The sequence below is a fragment of the Leptosomus discolor genome, chromosome 3 (genome assembly GCF_034619465.1).
Source record: "Leptosomus discolor isolate bLepDis1 chromosome 3, bLepDis1.hap2, whole genome shotgun sequence".
Classification (NCBI taxonomy): Eukaryota; Metazoa; Chordata; class Aves; order Leptosomiformes; family Leptosomidae; genus Leptosomus; species Leptosomus discolor.
In genome coordinates this window covers 15,147,701-15,170,231 of record NC_141393.1, presented here as the reverse complement: position 1 = coordinate 15,170,231, position 22,531 = coordinate 15,147,701, and the positions used below count along the sequence as shown (strand labels likewise).

Below are 22,531 nucleotides of genomic sequence, written 5' to 3'. Positions count from 1 at the left end.
AGAGATTATGCAAGAAGCTTTATGCCAAAAGAACCTACAAACCCCATAAGACCCTCTAATTCCCAGCACTGATTTTAATTAGCAATGCGAATATTCTCGAGAGCATTTTCTACCTGTTGAAAAAGATCTACAATAGCACTGGTTGACACCAGTATTAAAATATATTAATATTACACTAGTATTATTAATGTACTATTAATTCTTTCTATGCTAAAGCCAACTGCCAAACTCTGTCTTTGGTGGATTAAATGCTGCCCCACTTTTGAGAGCCTATTTTAATTTTTGAAGCCATTTGTGCTTGTCAGTGGTGTTCCTTTGCTATTAGGCAGGACTGCAAATTGTCTCTTTACCATTGTTGTAATAATAAATATCTTTTTTGTCAAATAAAATATTTTCATATGAGCTGAAAACCAAACAGATGAATTACCAGTCACATAGTCGAGAAGTCAGACTATCTGTCCACAGCCAATCCTTTCATAATTCCAAGAACAAAGAGCATGAGTCCTTGAAAGACTTAGAGATACCAACCTGATACCTTAAAATCATACTCTTAGCCAAACTCTGATTTGAATTACCCTGCTATGAATTCAGGGTAACAGGGTGACTGATGACCATCATTGCAGACTTCGAATTTTTCCAGATAAGCTATACCAGGTTATCACAAACAAGGATCTTAACAAGGCTTATAAGAACATACCAAGTTGTGATTTTTTTTTTCCATTAAACTTTCCCCAGAAGCATTTTATATGTCCTTTCTGGCATTTATACTTAAAAAAAAGAAGGAGACTGCAGACAGACTACAGCCATACGTAACACAAACAGATGCTTCCTGCTTCTTAATGGACACAGGCGATCTTTGGCTGAAGATGCAGCTTGTGTTCAATAGTTCCATTTTCTGTGAGACTTAATCATACCTCGGATCTGTACTGCCAGATTCATATAAATGAGCCAAATGCACAGCTCAGTTTAATTTCTAGTGCATTACAAAATGGCAATATTATATTTTTAGGTATAAAATGTCAATAGTCATTTTGGGCAACTTCCTTTTGGATGTCCAATTTCTCATTCCTTAGAAGAGCTTGTGGCTTACTGGAAGTTAATGTTCAGCCTACAGAAGTGTAAGTGCTTTTACTTAGTGCAGAAAGAGAAAGAAAAATGCATAGCAAAAATTGGAACTCACGACACAGGCATTTTGACCCAGGAGCACTATTAAAATGGAAGCTAAAAAACATGTTTGTCATCTCTGAATGCTTCTTCTAATTGGTGTTAAATTCTAAAATACAAAGGCAATTTATAAAGCAGAGAAAGGGAGAAGTGTGAAAAGTAAGGAGCAAACAGGAAAATCAATATTAAAAGATCAATAGTGAATGAGTTAACTTTTAAATTAGCCCTTTGTGATACAACAGTTTCAGTTGACTCCACCTTTAGCATCTAAACAGCCTTGTGTCTTTTAGTTAGTTCCTCTGAACCTAAGACATCAGCTAGCAGACTGAAAGGATGCTATACAAACCTGCTGCATAGCGAAAACTGTCAGTGAAAATGGGGAATGTAATACAGGCGTGAAATGTACCCACTCGTGAGATGAAAAGAGCATAGGACTACCCATGGCTGGTGGTTTAATATATAGGATCCCATTTACAGCATTCGTGAAAAACCCTTGTACTGCTCAAGGACACTTTTAGGCCTTTGCTTTGCATAAGGTATTCAAATGCATTTGAAATAATGTCAGTCTTTTCTACAACATATCAAATATGCCAGCAGCTTCCCTTTAAATCGGTTTCCTAGATGTAGTTTTGTTTGAAAAGTGGCAAGTACTGGGATATTTTTTTTCCCCTGACTTTTCTAAGGTGCCATTTTCTCACCTTACAAGCAAGAATTCTCAGTAATCTGAATAGGAACTTAAAGGAGGATACATAAAGGAAATTGTCCATGTCATATAATGGAAAAATAAAAAGTAAATTAAGAAACATAAAAAAAGCCAAAGGGTGAAAACAAATCTTCCTGTTTTTTTCCCCAGGAGCACTTCAGTCTGTTTTACTACAACTATTTCTTAAGGGTATTAGGTGCCTATTCATAGTTAGTAAATGAAATAGCATTTTTGTTTTAATTCATTGCTTCTTTAACAAATGCTAACTCCCATCTCTGGTTCTTTAAATCCACAAAATCTCCACATTCAATCCTAAGAAGTATTATAAAGGCCGTAAATCTTGTTTTAATGGAATGTACATTTAGCTATGAGGAGATAATTGACGTTATGGAGGGCCTAGATGCTGAATTATATAGGTTATCTAATACAAAGGGGACTCATTACCGAAGCACTACAAACAAGTAGTAATATATGTATATTGTTCTGAGTGGCGTTATAGCAAAAGTGTTCGGGTCTGCAGGGATTTATAAAACACAAGAAAACAGCAGACATGCACTTGTAAATTTGTCTCATTTGTCTCTGAAGTTAAAGGTTATTCCCTTGATCTGAATTCGTAATAAAAACATGCTAGACTAAGGTTTGTAGAGAATGTTTGAATATGTAAATTGTGTATAATGATAGGCAATTATAGGGTAAAAACTGGACCTTATGAATGTTACAGAATTGCATGGAGCATCAAAGTATTTTCCTTCAGATGAAATATTTATCTTTTATGCATGTTATAAGCACTTTTTCAAAGGTATTCAGCAACCTATTTGAGTGAAGAGTTGACAAAAATCAAACCATTACAACCGACTAAGACTGTGGGCTTATGCACAGGAGAAGCCACAGCTTTTTACAGAATATACATAATAAATCTCTTGAACTAATGGTTCCAGAGATGGATCCTCAAGGACAAGTTCCACTGATTTTCACTCCCTTAGATGAAAGCTGGTCAGATGTTTCTGGATTTTTTTTAAGAAGATGTGGGGGTGGAAGTGTGGGGAGGGAGAATGGGGAGAATAACTAGGTAAGAATGTGAATTTTCTTGGACTGATTCAATGAAGCCACATTTCCCCTTCAGTTCGTTGTTTGCTGTTTTCAGGGAATAATATTTAAACAACAACAACAACAAAAAAAAAAAAAAAAAAAAAAAGGCAGGATGCTGCATTGAGATAAAAAGGAGTAAAGCCAGGAGATGATACTGTAGTTTATGCTACTGAAGATAAGGTTTTCTCCTTCTCTGAGCACAGCAGTCTGTTCAGGTTAACCAACTGCAGTGTTAGAATAACTCCAGCCGACTTGTCACAGAGTACAAAAGTCATCAGCAACTGAATGTTCTTTTCTGCACCGCAATTAAGACGAATCAATACGACGTGCCACAAATGGTATTTTACTCTCAATAAGAACTCGGGCTGAGTTTATTCAGAATATTTTAGCGCTTCCCCAGGGGATTTTGGTCCGACGCAGATGGCAAATAAAGTACTCAGCCTAGGGCTAGAGCACATTATGCTAATTCTAATGTCAGATGTACTTTAATATACAGCTCTATTTAATCACCCCATTATTTCACATTTCCATATGAAAAACCTGCGGCACTTCTGCAGAGCTTTCACTCTGCGACAATGCCAGCTTCCTTCAACTAGCTCACTGCGAAAGAGAAAAGAAGACTGGTCATTCTCGCCAGTCAAAATGTTACAGTTTCAAAGTTTCAGTATTCCTGAATTTAAAGTGAGTCTTCCAGTGCAATTAGCAAATTGCTCGGCTAGAATGCTGATATGTACAAAATGCTAAGGAGGTGCGATTGGAAAAAAAAGAAAAAACGTCGCGGCCCTCCCTCTCTACCTCATCTGCTCGCGCACACAAGACGTAGGCAGGCACATATCTCAAATCCACTTGCAGAACAGTAATAATAAAAATAATGAAAATATTTTCACAGTGCAGTTCAACTAATATTCTCAACACTTGTCACCAAAACACTGCTATTCCCAGCTGTGTGGCTTCCATTACTTAGAAGAACAGACATGGCTGGCACAGCTGCCAACCTACAGATGTCCAAATAAAACCTTCCTTGTGTATCAATAATATTTGCCTGCAACAAACTACACCTCTAATTAGGTTTAGAAGCCACACACCTTCAGCATGGGCCACTATCCAAATTATCTGCAAATTTACCTTGATGCCTCATCTCTGGTGACCACAGAATTTGAACCTATGGACTTGAAGGTAAAATGATTCAAAACTGCATTCACACTGAACGGAATGAAGGAAAAAACTTTGCTGTGGAGCTGTTTTTCAAGCCATGTAGGCTCTTGACATGCAGACAGGGAAAGCAGAAGTCCTTGGAGCACCTCTTCAGCATCCAAGCTTTCCCTTCAGAGTAATTCTGTGAAGGACCCTTAATTCAGCATTCATGTACAGTCACCGGTGAAATGAGTTTCACGGTCTCAACAAAATCTTCCCCCGGTCTGGCATAATTGAGGCTCCATGACAACTGGTACTGCACATCAGAGGGAGCCAGGTCAGGACTAGATTGTACTGAGGTGCTATTAGAGGAATGTACAAAGCTTAAGTTGACCATTTTTTAAATCGTTGTGTTAAACCTACAACATATTTCACCAAAAAAATCTATTTATAAAAAGACCTACTTTTTCATCCTCCAACCACCCAATCTGCATCCTTTAAAAATTGTTCAGCAATGCATGCAGCAGCCAGCACCTGGGGCCAGATCTCACCTGGTTTCACTGTTATGCATCAACATTTAAAGATACAGAACTGTGCTGCTGTGCCTTGACACGGCATATACCACAGCTTCCATGTCCTAATTTGAACACAGAAGATGATATCCCTCACATTCAAGGCAGAAATGCTTACATTTTCAAGCTTTCTTTTATTTTTATATATGTGCGTGTGTGTAGGTATATATAAACGATTTGCTCCCTCTAAGACTGGCTATGAATACAGCACTATGCACAAAGGAGAAAGGGGGAAGAGGTCTGCACTTCCCCAGCTATTCCAACTAGACCTTCAAAAACACAATCATATCTTGCGAGAAGCTTATACAACAGTTTCACCCTACTGGAAGTTCTGGCTGAATGGTAAACACGGCACAAGTTAATTTAGTAAATTAGGGCAACTTTTTTTCAAGATTTGTTTAAAGTAGAGTATCTCACCCTGAAACTGAGTAGTTACATTCAAAAGAAGAAGAGGAAATGAATGTTTAATATCCCAACACAAAGCCCACCAAAGTCAATATGAATCTTTCCACTAGCTTCAATGGGCTCTGGATGAGGGTCTTCTTCCACATTGGGATTTGTTAGTCTCAAGACACTGTCTTCAATGTAGGGATAAATCTGGTTGTGGTGGTGTAGTTAAAAGAAGAGAACTGAGTTCACAGCAGCTATAAGCCTAAAGAACTCAGCTGTAAATATTTTTGAGGAATAAATGGAGACATATCTAGCAAAGTATCTTTTGTATCTTTAGTTAAAAGAAAAACAGTTGGAATAGAAGAAATACATAAACTGAAATTAATCCTTGACAATTCTGTTGCTTATTTTAATGCTGATGTTATGTTGGGTTTTGGAAGTAAAAGAAGGATGATAATAATAATAATAATAATAATTCTCCATAGATCTATCCTTTTTCTTTAGCTCACTTTAGATAAACTGACCGCATTCTTAGACTCTGTTATTAAGAATTCTCTGAAAAAATTGTAGCTGAGACTAGCAAAATAATTTTTTTAATAACGTATTTATTCTTGGCAATAAATAAATTTGTGGAATCCCATTCAAATTCCATCATTATGGAAATTTTTTGAATGCCAGAATGTCTGCAGACACATCTTACACTAAAGGGTTCCTACAGAACTCAAAAGTCCTGTAAAGGAAAATCCCAGACTAGGTGAACAAAGCAGCAAAACAAGCAAAAGCTTTAAAAGGCTAAATAGGGGGGGAGCAAGGAGGGAACAAGGGAAGAAGGAAGGTATAAAATACTTCAGACGAAAAATAAAACCCCTCAGCTACAGAAGCAGGGATCTTAGGTGTTGCTCTAGATTAAGCAGTTAAATTGCAATCTATGACCACGAAGTTGCGGAAGATGAGTCTCCAATCATACTTCCTGAAGTGCAAAGATAAAAATACAATTTTTGCTCCTTAAATAGGTGGTGGTTTATGTCACTATAACACTGCAGAAAATAATGCCAATGTTGGCTTAAAAGAAGATCCTAAAAACTTCCTGTTTTATTTCTATACAATCCAGATTGATCACCTAAGAGAAGCATAATTAAACAATGCTAAGCATCCCAACCCCTTTGAGAATGTGCTGCTGAAAAATATTTTTAGAACAATCACTGTAGTAATTCTTCTTAGTTGTAGAAACACTCCAAATCAGAAAGTCAATTTTTCCTCTATTTGCAGAAGTGTGCTGGTTTTCACTGGAAAGGCGCCTGTGTTTTGTTTGGCTGCTGTTCATATACTGCCTTGGCAGGATTTCCTTGGATTGCTTACAGTGAACATTGCTCTTGCATACAGTAGCACTCCCATTTTAACCGTCCCAGCCACACGTTTTCTAATAACACACGGAGAGCTGCAAAATCCCTATAAGCACAGCTCTTTAAAGCAGCAACAGAAGGGGGTGGGAGCACAGGACTGGAGCAGGGGGAGGCTCTGCCCGTTCAAAATCCAGCGCTGCAAACAGAGCATATAGTCCTTTTAAAAACAACCAATGTGAATTGTGTTTAAGGAGCAGCTTTCCAGGAAAAGAAAAAAACAACTCCAAGAAGAGGGCCTGATTCAGCTGATTCACTGAATCTGATCTGCACTGACTGGGCTCCGAGCATCACTGAATTGGGTCCTAAGTACTGTTTCTTTTCTTTTTTTTTAAAAAAAAATCTTTTTCTTGCCCTTCTGAGGGGTATGCAGATAACTTAATAATTCCTGGTATTACCTTGCATGTTTGAGACCCTGCACCTGAGCCCTTGTTCCTCGTGCATCCAAATTTTCCGCCCCATCAGGGAGAGGCTGGGGTACACAGGGAACACAGGGCTCCACTGTGGGAATCAAACGGGCAGGCAGGATGAAAGAGGAGGGCATCTATCTCACTGAAATAGTCACAGGAAACAAATGCAGCATTTCTACCTACGGCTGAGAGAGAGAGAAAGGCAATAACAAAACCGTTATTCAGCTCTGTGCCCTTTACAAATAGGACTGACTTGTTAGTGGACAGCTGCGGCTCAGCCCCCCTCCACGCCATTCCAACTTGCTGCCTTTGCCACCCTGCTTTTGGAGATCGACAGCAATTTGCATCTCCATGCATCTCATTTCTCGTTAAGTAAGTTGATTAATTTGTGCGAGGGAAGTTGTCATTCAAAAAACCAGAAATTTCCACTGGCATTATTTCTGCCTTTCAAAATTCGACCTCCCCCCCACTGGTCCAGCCCCCACTTCACACCTCTCTTTCTCCCTGCTTCCCGCTCCCTCCCTCCCTCCCTCTCCCTCTTTCTCCCTGTTGTTTACAAAGGTTTCATTATGTTTTCAAGTAATCAGAAAGGCCTACTAATACACAATTAACATGTGACTATAAAAAAAAAATAGCTTCCAGAAGAAGGAAAAGTAATTAAGTAGAGAATGCTTTTCAGTAAGTGCTCGCTTTAACCCATCGTCAGAGAACAGAGTCTAGGTTAGTCCACAATGGATGGAACAGATGCCAAGGGCGAAATGTTAAAAGCAAATAAAAAAGGACATTATTTTCTTTGGGAATAATAACTATCAACGCCACAAAAACGAACATCAGACTGCAGTTGTTTTTATCTGACCTCCTCCTCTTTCCTCCACTTTTCTAAAGTGCCTTTTCTCTGTCTTTCATTAAAATAAATAAAAAAATAAAGGTATCGCTTATTGCATCTTTGCTTCCAAGGTGACAGGAAACCAAGTATCCTGATGTTGGCTGGGATGGAGTTAATTTTCTTCCTAGTAGCTGGTATAGTGCTGTGTTTTGGATTTAGGATGAGAATAATGTGGTAACACACTGGCATTTTAGTTGTTGCTGAGCAGCGCTTACAGTAAGTCAAGGACTTTTCAGCTTCTCATGCTGCCCTGCCAGCAAGAAGGCTGAGGGTGCACAAGAATTTGGGAGGGGACACAGCCAGGACAGCTGACCCTGACAGACCAAAGGGTTATTCCATACCATAGGATGTCTGCTCAGCAATAAAACTAGGGGGAAAGTTGGCCAGGGGGTTGCTCCTTGGAGACTGGCTGGGCATCGGCCAGTTGGTGGCGAGCAATTGTTTTTCATTTGCATAATTCATTTCTTCTTGGGTTTTATTTCTCTCATTTTTTGTTATTTTCCTTTTCATTACAATTATTTATTACTGATGTTGTTGTTGTTGTTAATAATAATAATAATAATAATAATAATAATAATCATCATCCAATTATTAAGATATTCTTATCCCAACCCACGAGTTGTCTTACTTTTTGCCCTTCCAATAGTTTTCTTACTTTTGCCCTTACGATCCTCTCCCCCAGCCCACCAGAGGGAAGTAAGCAAGTCGTTGTGTGGTGCTTTGTTGCCAGTTGGGATTAAAACATGCCACCAAGTAGTCAGCATCACCATCACAATGGCACAACACTGTAGGTTATGAAAAAAGATTTTACTTTAAAATATTCTAGGCCTGAACATACACACAAACTAAACTCCCAGAAAATAGGTAGGAATCCTGCCCACGTAATGACAAATTGTGCTGTGTTATCACAACGTATGGGAACTATGGGAGACATTTTTAAAGGTTGTGGTGTTTGCAGCACTTCAGTTATTAACTTTGGATCTATCTGCTAACACTGTCCTCAGCCTGAGAGTTGTCACACAGGTTAGCAGCCTGAGGACACTAGCATATATATAACATACACCATACATACATGTGTGTATATTGGGGGGTGTGTCAATTAAAATGTTATCTAAATAGATTCAGACTTTTTTTTTTTAACCCAGGGATTGTCAAAACATGTCCAAATGCTCCCTGGGTTCTTGACATATTCAGCTAACCTCCACAGCAAAAATGTTTCCCTTTAGAAAAATATATATTCCTCTAGATGACTGTCCTTGAAGTGGCATGTTTGGAATATTTTTTTTACTTCAGTTCCCCTCCCTCAAAAGAATTGTAAACCAAACAGACTCTTCATTGTGTATTTTGAAAATGAAATTCTGCAAGGAGCTCAGTGTTTTCAGCACGGTGCTAAACACCACTTCAGTCCCACTGAAATCAAGGGGGAGCTGAAGGGTGTTGGGAGGAACAGGTCCTACAAAGTCACAAAGGACCACATGCAATAACAGCTCATTTTACTTGCATTTCCCCCCCTCCAATGAATTTATATTCCAAACTATGTATCACATACAGAGTATTTTTTACTATCCAAAATCCCATTAGTTTCATTGGCACTTTAGGTAATAAGATTTGCATGGTAAAAATTCCATTTCTATTAGATTGGGTCCATAGGACTCACCAGCCTGATATGATTGTCAGAGGAAAGGGAGGATGTGTGGGTCTGTTACAATATGAGGATTTGTCCACACAGAATTTGGCACCAGTTTAATCAAAAGGACTCACTTTAACCAGTGCAAACCCCAGTGTAGCCTCTATTTCTGTCAGCTTAAAACTGGTTATATCAGGAAATTTCTCACTGTAAATTTATATAGGTATGTTAAAACAAGTCAGCTAAACTGGGGTGGCAGTCAGTTAAAACAATCTGTACTCTGAAGTATTCTGGATTATCTGTCTGAAAAAACCTTTTAGTTAAACTAGCGGAAAAGGGTGTTCAGGCCAGACCCAAATGCTGATTGCTTCACGCAGGAAGCCTGTAAGTGACATGATGGCATCCTGGGCTGGAACCTTGAGGTCTCTTTCAGGACAGAGTGAAATCAATGAGATCTCATCAGCCAGACACTACTGCTCTTCCTCATATAAGAACATAAAACCCCTGGGTCATGCCCGCAGGCAGGATCCTGTTTTCAACTATGGCCACTAGCAGAAGCTTAGGGAAATAGCAAGTGAATCAAGGTAGAAAAAAGTTCACAACTAGACCCTATCCAGACCTCCCAGCTCCTAGAATCAATGTTTTAGACTCTTTCAGTGCCAGGGGTTGATCCAGACTGGATTAGCATTTTTATTAACCACCCACCAAATCTTCCTGATCTTGCCTAGTCCTTTTCTGAACCCATTTGCTACTTTTAGCCCCTGCAATGTCCTGCGACAATGAGTTCCACACCTCCATTCGATGTGAGTGAAAAACTACACCAGCTTTAGGTCTGCTGCCTGATTCACAGGGCATTTAAAGGGACACTTGCACTGTTAAACGCAATCTGAGTCTGTCAGGGCAGCAGACCATCACAAAATACTCCCTAGTGACACAGACAGCAAAATCACACTCTGCTTTTACACAGTTCTTACTTCAGCCACATCTTTACCGACTCAATGGGAGACTGACTTCTAAGAGCAGATGGAAAACTTCAGGATTGGGCACAAGTCCGATATGGCTGCTCCTTCCCAAACCAGCCTTTCTTTAGTGTTTGCTCTTTATTTCGAATCGACTGAACAGTTTCTTGTTCTGTTCCTAGTCTAGGTTTAACATCTAATCTAGGTTTAAATGCCTCAAAGGTGATGTGTTCATCAAATGCTAGGAGATGGGTTTGTAAGTATTTTGCTGAAACTTGGCATTTTCCCACCTCTTAAGAACACCTTACAACCTGAAAATCAGTCATGGTCTGGAAGTTTTTCCTAATACTCATTTCACACGTAGTTCAGTTTACTTATTATTCAGGGCTGTAGCTCTCATTCTGAAAATGCACCCGTTGCATAGCATCAGGCTAATACTGGAGTCCCATTGGTTTCATGGACTTCATAACCTCACTCCAAATGTTCTGGAAATGGGGCCTGGAGGGGGTGTCACACTTCTGAATCACCCCAGTGTTCCTTGTTACTTAAATCGTATTCCCTCTACCTGCTCCTTATTTAACTTGCTCATGTATTTTTAGTTCTTTTCATCTTTCCCTATGAAATGATCCTGCCAACACTTTAATCACTTTTGTTGTTCTCTGAATTACCTCCAATTTGACAACACCCTCCAATTAGCAAGGTGCACAGAATTATACACAGTCTTGGGTCATTGTTCTGCGGCAAAATATTTCCCATTTAGTCTTGCTGTGGATCAGATTCTGACTTCAACAACACCCTGGGATTGTGAAACTGAGGACTGAATTTGGCCCATGTGCATAACAAAGCCTGACTGAAGTGTACAAATTGAGAAGTAAGGGTGTTTTCCACAGCTCGGTGTCATTGTCCCTGGATCAAGCAGTGATCAAGAGCTTTCCCTCCTCTATGACCCCTGAGACCAGCAGATGGATCTGGGTGACGGAGGGATTAATTGACAGCCTTCAGTCTGGACTGTTTTGCCTTTATCAATCTCAGGCAGATGCTTAACTCTATGGAGAAGTTATTTTCCAACCAACACATAATGGCACGCCAGATTTACAAAAAAATACAATTGAGGGATATGGAATGCAAAGCGGCAAAAAGGGCCCTGGACGTGCACAGAGCAGACAGCAATCAGGCTGACTTATAGCCAGAGTTTGGCGGGAGGCTCCAGATAAGCATCCAGGAGTGTCTGACAGGGGACAGATAGTGAGGATGCCAAGGAATTGTTTGGGGGATCCCACTGGGGTATAACAAGAAGTAATGGGATTGAATTGGGCCAGTGACAGTGTAGGACGATTATCAGGAAAATGTTTCCTAACTCTCAGGCCTGCAAAGCCTTAAGAGAAGCCCCAAGCCAGCGGTGTCTCAGATGAGGAGGAGCACTTGAGAGTACGCAACAAAAATAACGTTGCATTGCCAGAGTCAGGGCAGCATTATGAAACAGGCATTTTCTGCTTTCTAAATTTACGGCCGTGATTCACAAAAATGTATCGGGTTGCTCCAACACCGGATTCAGCGTGAGCTGCACACACCCCCTCCAGCCTCAACAGAAGCTGTGCCGTATGGGAGCCTCAGTGCGCTCTAGAAATGAGTGTTATCAATATCAGTCACCGAGAGATCAGGTCAAAACTGTTAATATCTCATCAGTCACGCGAAGTGCATCTCTTTCCCAACACCTACCTATGGATTTATTATTAGGGTACTTCAGTTCTTTTGTATTTTTAAATCAAGCTGATTCACATACTTTAACATTCATTATGCAATTAAAAATATATTATGGTAAAAGGTTTTTTCCTAACTCATTAGGAAATACATATGATGTATATTTATAAATTACATACCATCATCTTTTTAGACCTAATGGTGTGTGCTGTCTCAGGCAAGATGACCTGTTACTCAGACTAACTGATTACATTTTATATTTACAAGTACAAGGTATTTTTATCTAAGCTTGGTCATCTGGCTCTATCCATAAAACATGTTCTTTGGGTTTTGCTGGATGGGGGATGGGAGGGAAACAAGATTGAACACTTGAGTCAATATTTATCCCTTTGTCAAGATGGATGAGGAATGGATAAATCTGGTGTATATGCTTTGTCTACTGAACTTGGCAACATGGACTCTGCTCAGCAGACCCATAAAAGTCAGCAAATACTCTCCCAATTAATTAACAGTGAATGCTAGGTACCAAACAAACAGAGAAGTCCTGATTGCTTCAGTGAATAACATGGACTTTCATGATGACAAAATAAGCAGCTCTATCCACAGGTGACATAAACACTCAAGGTCATTGGACTGCTGGGAGAAATAACAAATTTTTCAGGGCCTGTTTCTAACGCCATTTCATCCACCTAGGAAGATCCCCCACATTTAGTGGCCTTCAATTCTTCCAAGCCCCAATGCACACATAATTGTTCTCAACTGCACTCTTGGGTTTGAAAAAAAGAAGCTGGAGAAATGCATAAACCTTGCCTTCCTGAAGACTAAAATAGGACAGAGGCATGAAAGCTCCCCTAATTCTCTAGCCATCAAAGCATGAAAAGGGCCTTGCATCTTTTTATTCTTCAAATCAAAGAGGACTTAAATCAAAGTGGTCACTCCTGCTTCAGCCTATGGGCCTGACCTTCCTCGGAGATTTGGAGCGATTTGTCGCATCTGCACAGTGTGGGGTGCTCAGAAAACATGAAGCACCGCCCAGGGAAGGCTGGAGCCATATTTCACATGGCTCCACACTGCCAGTTCTCCCTCCCCTGGACACACCAATATGACTGTGCCAGGTTTTGGAGCTAGAGGTCAACCGAATGCAGACCAAGTTCCCCTGCACCTCAGACATGCGCTGCCACCCTCACAGACATTGCCAGCTCTGCAAGGAGGAAAGGCTGTGGCTGTGGCATGAACAATTTCAGCAGGACAAGGCAGGGCTGGGAAGCAGCATAGGGACCACAAAAGGTACCAGAGGTACTGCCTGCGACAAAGCCACCGGGCTTTGATGAGGGAATCCAAATGGCAGTGAGGGTGACATCCGAAAGCTGCCCACAGAAAAGGACCAGGATGCTCCACTGAAGCTACAGGGAACTAGAGATCTGAATTCCTCCCTTCAAATCACACTCTATGATACACAGACTCCATTCCTATCTTTTCCTCACTAATAACCTTCCCTCCTTTGCCAGCTTCCCTTTTGTTTTACCTCCTATCTTCAAGCTCTCTTTTGGTGGCTCCTGTTTAATTTTTCCACTGCTGAAGTACTCGTCAGAAACTAAGCAGACCAAATTTTGCCCTATTATAAATCTACCAGAGATAAATGCAGCCCTGCAGACTCAATAGGGTGCAACCGAGTGGCATACAGGGAGATCTGATTTTCATTACTATAAGGACACAGACAGTGCAGTTATGTGGTGATTATGATATAACCCACACCTTTATAATGGACAAACAGGAGTCAAACTTATGCACTTAAGTAGTAAAAGGTTTACAAATAGGCCTCTTCTATTAATATAAATAATCTTCTCTATTTTATTAAGATCCATCTACTGTACTGAGCTAACAAGCAATCTTCAGTTGCCACCTCGCGTGTCTGCATTGCATAGTACAATTCCTCCTAGATAAATATCTTGAGAGAAGCAGGAAAACAATTAAAACTAGAAGGTAATAAATGATGAAGAAGCCTACGAACAGCATGCTGGCCCTCTTCCCAGTCTTCATTCATGCATCAAAAAACCCCATAGCTCTGTGTCTTTGAGAGGGCAGCTGGGCAGTAGGGATGTCCACAGTAATATAAATAGGAATTAGATATGATCGAATGTGCTCATTGCATTTTCAACAGCACGTGTAATCTTCTCCTCCCTTCCCTCCAGTTCCCCCACCTCTCACCCTTCTACCAAAATAGATGAAAAATGATCCTGTAACCAAGCAACTGGGCAATTGAAGAGTTTCAAAGTTCCAGTACATGATAGTTTAGCTATAATCATTTGGGTGATCAGGCTCTGACTGGAGACGCCATCCCTGAGTTAAATACCTTTGCTCTCTCCAAATAGTTTTACCCTGGCAAGGGTTTGCAAGGGTTGGCAGAGGTAGAATTTTGTCCTCAGAGCTTAGCAGTTCTGTCCATTACTCCTGCTGTTCCTGAAACATGCAAAAGGATGACCATGACAGAGGAAATGAAGATGCATCTACTTGACAGTCACCTGCATGGCAGCAATGGAGGAAGCCCAGTTAATAGCACCTTGGTGATACTCCATCAGTGATACCCCAATGAGATTTCATCCCCAGCTAGTGAGTACTCATACAGAGTCCCTTGGTAGGTATATTTAGCACAGTTTAATGCACTACCATTATTCTGTTTCTTTGCATAATGCAATAACATTATTTACAAGAATTAAGTCAGTGAAAACATTTTAAAATACCTAAATCTTCTTCATGGGTCTATTCTAACTGCAGTAGCCCTTTCCACTGGGGGATGGGTTGTGAGATAATTGATTTTGATGCCACCACGTGCGCCCTTGCTTTAGACTCAGGACACATAACTCACGTGGAGGTCAATTATCTCATAGTACAGTCCCCAGTGGCAGAGTCCATGGCTTAAAAAGATCCTGTGCTAGAAAAAAAATATACCATTATCGCTGGTTGGCATTTGTTTCCAAACAAAAATTTAATGGTAAAATTGCTTATTGCCTACCCACACATGCGTGTGGATACATATATGTGTATAAAATACATTTCGAATATAAAAGGAATATGTTGAACGTATATCTATTTGTACAGCTCAGCTATGTCTGTAATTCTCACCACTATCTTTGATGTAGATGTAGAAAAACGTACAGCAAGGATTTTTAACTCTTTCATTGCAACGAGATGTCTACAGTATGGACATTCAGTTCTATCCATTTGAATAAAGAAGGCAAATAAGTGCCTTTAAAAGAAACACAGCCCAGAATCTGCTAATTGTTTTTAAACTCTGAGCTGTATTAAGCCTTCTCAAATCCTTGAGTATCCTGGCAATACTGAGTCAGCATTCACATATCATCTGTAATTGTTAACTAGCTACAGCAGATGAAAACTATTAGTAATAAAACTCGACCCTAGCATGTTGACCCAAGATTAAGTTTTCTGGCTGATCACCGAATGGGGGTGGTCAGACATGCATTTGTACAGCTCCATTTAGCAACAGGGGCCCAGAAGACTGTGGCAGTATTCTAAAGAAAACTAGTCATAGGTAACTAAACCCCCCACAAAAGACTTGGCAAGCCATCCTGAGATCACACTGCCAAATTCCAAAGGGGAATAAGTGTCTTCCAATCCCCAGCAAGCATTCAGGTTAGACTCTTTGGTGAGGTAGAGGTTAAACCAGTATCAGGTAGAGAAAATTGGTGCAAACAGAGGCGTCCTTACCAGGCTGGGATTCTAGACTGCGTTGTAAGAGGCAGCTTGCAGATGAGGGGACATGGAAGGAAAATCAGTCAACTGGAAAATATCACATTCCCTTTCTTCAGCCCAGCTCCTTGCTGCCCCTCCATAATCACAATTTTCCATCTCAGTTTTTAAGTTACGTCCAATTTCTGACCCCAGGTGAATGTTGAAAATATGCACACCTTACCACTTACAACTCCATTTGTTTTTTATCACCTTAAACCCACAGAATATAGCCTCAGCCATTTGAATACCAAGCTGATGTCAGTCCCAGTGAGAGATCTGCCACAGAGACTGAGATGTGCCTCAAAGTGAAGACAGTGAAAGAAATTAGGAAAACTATCTTGGGAATGTGCATTACTGGGACACTTTAAAGCTAAACGAGACCTATGTTCCTTTTCAAAGTCAGGCTGAAAATCAAAGGGCTTCAAGTAAGAAAACACACACTTTGGGAAATTAAGAGGTTAGTGCAGCTGGAGTTTTTCATGACTGCTGCTTAGTGTAGGTTTATTGGCCACTTTTAAGTAGAGAAAAGAACGCCTAGCAAAGATCATCTCCAGCATGCAGTTTCAAGCCTGGAACTATTAGCATCCTCTTCAGGGTGGAAAATTACAATCAATAAATTCACCCGCTTCATCCATGTTAGAATTACTGTGGCCGTGGATATTGCAGATATGCTGCAGGGATTTGGGGAGTAACCCTCCTCACTGCACTGCTCTCACTGAACTTACGTCTCATTGTATTGGGCAGTAATTAACAAAGACAAAAATACTGAAAAAAATATTTATATTTAAAAAAAAAAAAAAAGGACTACAAAACCAAAAGAAAAACCCCTCCAGATCTTGTGAACTACAGGAGTGCAGGAGGCCAGGTCCCTGTAGAGTCTGGCTGGTTTAATAACACTAGTAAGAAAACAGAGTGGTAAAAAGAACGATCAGAGTGTTCAAGAGCAGCGAACAGAATATCAATCACAGCGCAACTGCCAAAACGCTGCCCGTTCTCCTCCTTGCCGAGACACTAACTCTGAACAATTTGCTGTAGCAAAGGAGCAGATTTAATGAAACAGCATGGCTGGAAGGGTTGCGGTGGCAGGACGCCCGGCAGACTGTGCTACACGGCACGCAGGCACCAGTGCAGGACGGCACGTGGGCTCCCACCTCCTCGCAGGGTGCTGATCCCCTCCCCTGCTCCCCAGTGAGATGGCAGTCCCAGAGCAGCCATGCAAGAGACAGAGACACAAATCCACCCACTCCTGCTCTCCCTCCACCCTTTCTCCTCTGGAGCAAACCCTGGGGGAGGCAGTTCACGTGCTCCAGAGCCTAGGCTGGCGTTGGAAATGCCCGTGTGAGCTGAAGGAGGAGAGGAACGGACGACACTCTACTGCTTACACAGTGGTGTTGGGGGAGGCCTCATTCCTGCTTTACAAAAACCATTTGGAAACCTCTACAGATGCTGACTTCGCTCCCCAATACAGCCCCCTGATGGTCAGGAAGACATATTCCCAAACAAACTGCCCCTTGGCAGGAGCCAGGGTGAAAGGACTTGAGTCCAGAGAGCCCAGCACAAGTCACTGGAAAATTTTAATACCTCAGCTTTTGTCACAAAATGTGCCCTCCTAAGTTTTAACACAGATGACCAGCATGTCCTACATCTACTATTATGATTCCTGCTTGATTTACAAACTGCTCGGTCTCCCTGAGTGCGCCCCGAGCCCTGCACACTGCATGTGGATCACCACGGGCCCATCAATTCAGTGTGACACGAATTCTCACAGTGGAGTGATGCTTTGCACCAGGCTATTGTCCACAAACCATTATTTGTCGAAAAACAAACAAAAGGAGAACACTGGAAATACTTTTACGTGATACTTTTCCAGTTCCTGAAAATGTGAGATAATGAATAAAAATGTTCATTACAAAATTATTCACTTTTCTCCATGATTCACGTCCCAGTAATTACCGTGACCAGCCTAATAAAAACTGCTACAAAACGAAGGTCAACTAGCAGTTAGAAGTGTTCATTTTCATTTCAATGTATTCATCTCTGGCTCCTAATGGCCTCATTTTCTCCTATGCTCTTTAATAAATACCACTGAATTACAGGTTAAATAGCTAAATTAAATTATTGCAATTACAGCATGCGGAGCACTGAAACTGGTTTACCTTTCCCAGTTCAATTAGAGGGGAAGTTTCAACAGCCTGAGCCTCCTGATTGCTGTCAATATTCTGAATCACTAGGAATCTGCACTAAAGGCCAGGTTATTTGGTTACAGACTGGGTAATTTCTACACCCCTCTTCCCTCTTGTATAAAGAGGAATAACTTGAGTGCTCTCAGCTAAAACAAAATGAGACAATCAAAGTATTTTGGGGGAAAGCAACTGCAATGCATAATTGATTCTTTTTGACTGAAGAGAAGGAAGCCTTGAAGTGGCTCAGGCTGAGGGAGAGTATAGGATACGACAACCTTCTTCCTCTAAATAAGAGGCAAATACATTTTAATAAATATGAATGCTTAACCTGCCATCGGCCCACAATTATTTTACATGTACAAATTAAAGATGTTCTTCATTATTTAAATACATTCCAGCATTTGTTGATGTTGCCCCTTTCACAGGCTTAATTATTTAACATCCCTTTGTAAGAAAGAATATCCTAGTAATAAGGACTGTTGGAAGTTAAATTTAAAAAAAAAAAAAAAAGGTTTCCAAAAGGTCCCAGAGTATGCAGTGATATTTGTTGTGGAAGAGCTCCCCCTTACTTCTTCACTCTCATGTTTGCAAAGAGCACCAAAAAAAGCTATCAAGGATGGGGAATTCTTTCCTGCAATGATAACAGGACATGAAAAACAGTCACACTCAAATACAGTTAAAATGAGAGACTGAAATATTTTGACTGTTGAGTACTATTGTTATTTCTAGCATCAAGGGGAGAGGAAATCTGTTTGTCTTCCACCAAAGTCCACATGTTCAAAGCCACATGTTCTGTATTGCACTTAAACGGAGAAATGATACTGTCACTGTGAGAAAAATGAGGTGGACCATACAGCTAAATCACCTATGGGCTTGGATTATTCCTTCGTGGGACACCTATGAGAAGTAGCAAGAAAGGGAGTTACTTTGTGCCAAGTTGAGAAGCCACATTAAAACGTCTCTATAGCCAAAGTAAAAACATATATACTCATTAAGGTAATAGGGAGCATACACAAAATCCTGTTCTTTTATTATCTCATCTTTAATACGTTTTGCCACTACAAGTATTTAATTCCTGGTAATCAACTGGGTGTAAGCAAGGACAGAATATGGCCAACACACCAAAATGGAGTTAGGATTAACATAAATGTTCAAGAAGGGAACACTGACAGGGACACAACTGGGAATTAAAAATGCCACCAAGTCCTTGCATGTGCCACATCAAGGCTGTGGAACAGAAATATAATTTTGCCTACTAGATTTTGGGTTGGGTTTTTTTTTTTGGATGTGGATCCTGCTACAATTAGCCTTAATGAGCCACAATATTACACGGCTGTTTGTTCTCAGTAGCATGAGCAGAACTGTAGCCCAATCATATTTTCTACAAATTATAAACCACACTTCTCATGATCTTGGGTAGAGAGACAGATTCCACACACAAATTACCAAGAGAAGATCAAATCTGCAACAAGGTAACCTACAGTGTGGGGAAGATCCTGAATACATATCGAATATTATAACAATGCAAGAGCTAATTAGTGGCAGCACCTAGAGCCCCAAAGGAGAGGAATGCACTGTATAGCACTTTGGGTGACTCAGCAGAGAAAGCCAGAAACACAAACAGATAAAAAATATTCCAGGGTCACTACGAATTCCTGAGTAAAGAGTACTAAAGGGTTCAGTGCACGTGTAAGTAGAGGAAGAGGATGAGGAGTTCCAAAGGTGTGAATTTCTTGGATTCTTCCGTCTAAGCAAACCTGATAGGTTTGATTTTCCACCCACCCTTCCTCAACCTCAGAGCAGGGTTCAGTTCACATACAACCTTGTGAACTGAACCCTGCAGGGCTTGAACACTTCTAGCCAAAACTGTAGCAATGGAAATGAAATGAGTGTTTTGTGATAGCTGACAAATTAGGTTACATCTCCCCAGCTGTGAAGCACATCCACTCTACAAGGTATGTTCCCACTGCTTTCCTCCCAGGTCTAAGAGATCATCCATAACACCCCAGAGCTGAGTGACCCATGTCTGGATTTTCAGATCCTGTTTGAAATCTAGCTGGGATACACAGGACATGGAAGAGACAATTGGAAGGCTTTTCTTATGTCTATTACATTAAAAAAGCTCTTGGAGAATAACTACCAGCCAAGCAATGCAGTCAATGTATAAAGCCCATTCCCTTTCACAGGACACCACAGATCCTATCTTACAGATTTGACTTACATGGCTAAAGTTAAAACAAGTTTGAAAACCGTGGACTAGAGGTGCTCAGAACACTTTTACCAAAGATTCTTGACAGGTAAGATAGCTTGTGCTAAGAGCTGAGTTTCAGTGAAGTTTCATCAGAAAGACTGTGCAAGAGAAAGAGAGTTGCCTAGTGGTCAGGGACCTGCCCTAGTAGTCATGAGAGCCATATTCAACTCCATTTGTCAGACTGCAAATGATCTGGGAGAAAGATAAGATGGTGAAACCACATTGATATTGACTCAGATGCCATTGGGTTTGAACAAAAATATCATGGTCCTGCCTAAAAATATGAAAACAAAATTCCATTTCTCAGAAACCTTTAAGTCTGTGTTTCATTCCAGTAGAAAGAAAAACACAAAATTTGAAACTTTAATAATTGATGCAAAGTGAACATTTGTTATTCTTCTCAATTCTTAGGATGCAAATCCATACGAGAAACCCAACAGAAGTCACCATGAAGTTTCTAGTGGGTTGCAGAGACCACGGTTTCACACCTAGATCATGTGGGGGTTTTTTCAGAACACCAGTGCTAGCACCTGAAAAAGTGAAGGAAGTTTATTTTTTCTGGGCAATTTCAAGCTTTTATATCACTATGAAGTTCAAGTTTCCTCAGCTAGAAGCCACATAGGAAAGAACACTAGTGCATTAGTAACAGACAATAAAAGGAAATGTAAAATGTACTTCTACAATTCCTTGAATTACCGAAACCAATCAAAGCTCAGACAACTTGGAAACAGGAGCCAATGCCAACTTCTTTTTTACTTTTTTTGTTTTGCTCTGTGAAGTATGGTTTGTACCCTCTAGGGTGAAATCTTTATTATACTCCCTAGGGAGCAAAGTCACTCGTTCTCTTATGGCTGAATTGCCACTCCCTTCTTCAAGGTGAAGAGAAAGCACAATATCACCATAACTCACTATCGAGGTCTCAGCAATTTCAAGAGCTTCCAAACCAGCCTCTCAGGGCTGGTAGCAAACTGCATCGCCTGAGGGAGGGTAGCGATAAAGTCTACAGACTTCTCCAGGCCTGACAACTGTATCGCACCAGTCAGATGCAATTATGGGCTGGAGCAGCTAGCAGGAAAGGGGATTGACAGTGACCAAGAGAGTGGAAAGGCCTGGGAGAAAGCAGACCAAACATTAGTAATGCAAAGTCAATGCTCAGATTGCTAAACCTATGCGTTACACAAAGGACCTCCTTTGGCAACCGCTACTCAAGATGACTAACGTTTGCTCATGCTGACTTCAACGAAAATTAAGTGCCTGAGAAACTGCTACCTAGGGTGAGGAAGGGTATGTCTACATGGTATCTGGAAGGCTGACAAAGGCTAACCCTGCCTGCACTCCAACCTGGCCAGACACAAACCAGCACCAATGCAGAAGACATGTAGCTGTGGTTAGTACAACCCCAAACGCAAGCTAACAAGCCCTGCAGAGAGACGGCGCTGAGGCTCAACATCCTCACTCACACAGCTGTGCGGCTTCCGGTGCAGGGCTGGCTTGTGTCCAGTTGGCTTGAAGCATAGGTAGAACAAGCTCATGTCTGCTTGCAAAATACCACGCACACCTACCTTCACACAGCTCTGACTTTCACCCAAGAGGTTGAAGAAATTAAGAAATCCCACATAAAGCAGCCATTCTGGATTCTTGGCCTCTTCAAACCCCAGAGATTCACACTGTAGAGCCAACCCTGGTTCGCTTTCCTAGTGGGCTCCATGTATCAAGTACTTAATCTCAACAAAATAAAATTAGTTGTATTTAAATATTTCAGGTCTCCTCTTTATTTTTTTTTAATTTATTTTGTGTGTTCTTAGTTACAGAAAAAGTTAAAAGCCAAGCAGATCCCATGATTTGATCAGAAATGCTCCAGTATCTTCATGCATAAGTTTTAACCCTCCTAAGTAAAAATTTTAGATGTGCTTTTGTCATGCGTTTCAGTTCTGACTACCTTGGGCCAAAATATTCTTATCTTCTGCAAGATAATTTGATAACTGCTGACCTGGATTATGGGCCTAATCCAAACCCAAAGCAAATCACTTTCAACTGTACATTCATTTTACGCCTATTGTTCATGTAGCGACGTGACCAGACCAGATTTCTAAAGGCTGGGAACTTACTAATCAAGTCTGTGCCCAAGCCCTTTTTTTTTTTCCTGCCTGTAAAATGGTCATACTTACCTGTGAGAGCTGATTAGAAGAAACCACAAAGGTGAACTATGCTACACAATCTCAGACAAGTTGCAGCATTTTTAAGGATTACCGCTCCATTTCTAAACCAGCAAAAGACTACTCTTCAGAGAGCAGAGGAGTCAAGAAACACTA

At 40.7% G+C, this 22,531-nt stretch overlaps 1 protein-coding gene across 4 annotated transcripts in view; it reads right to left on the bottom strand.

Moving 5' to 3' along the window:
• BCL11B (BCL11 transcription factor B) overlaps positions 1-22,531 on the bottom strand; it is a 91,694-nt gene that overhangs the window by 9,622 nt on the left and 59,541 nt on the right. The gene's annotated exons all lie outside the window — the stretch shown is intronic.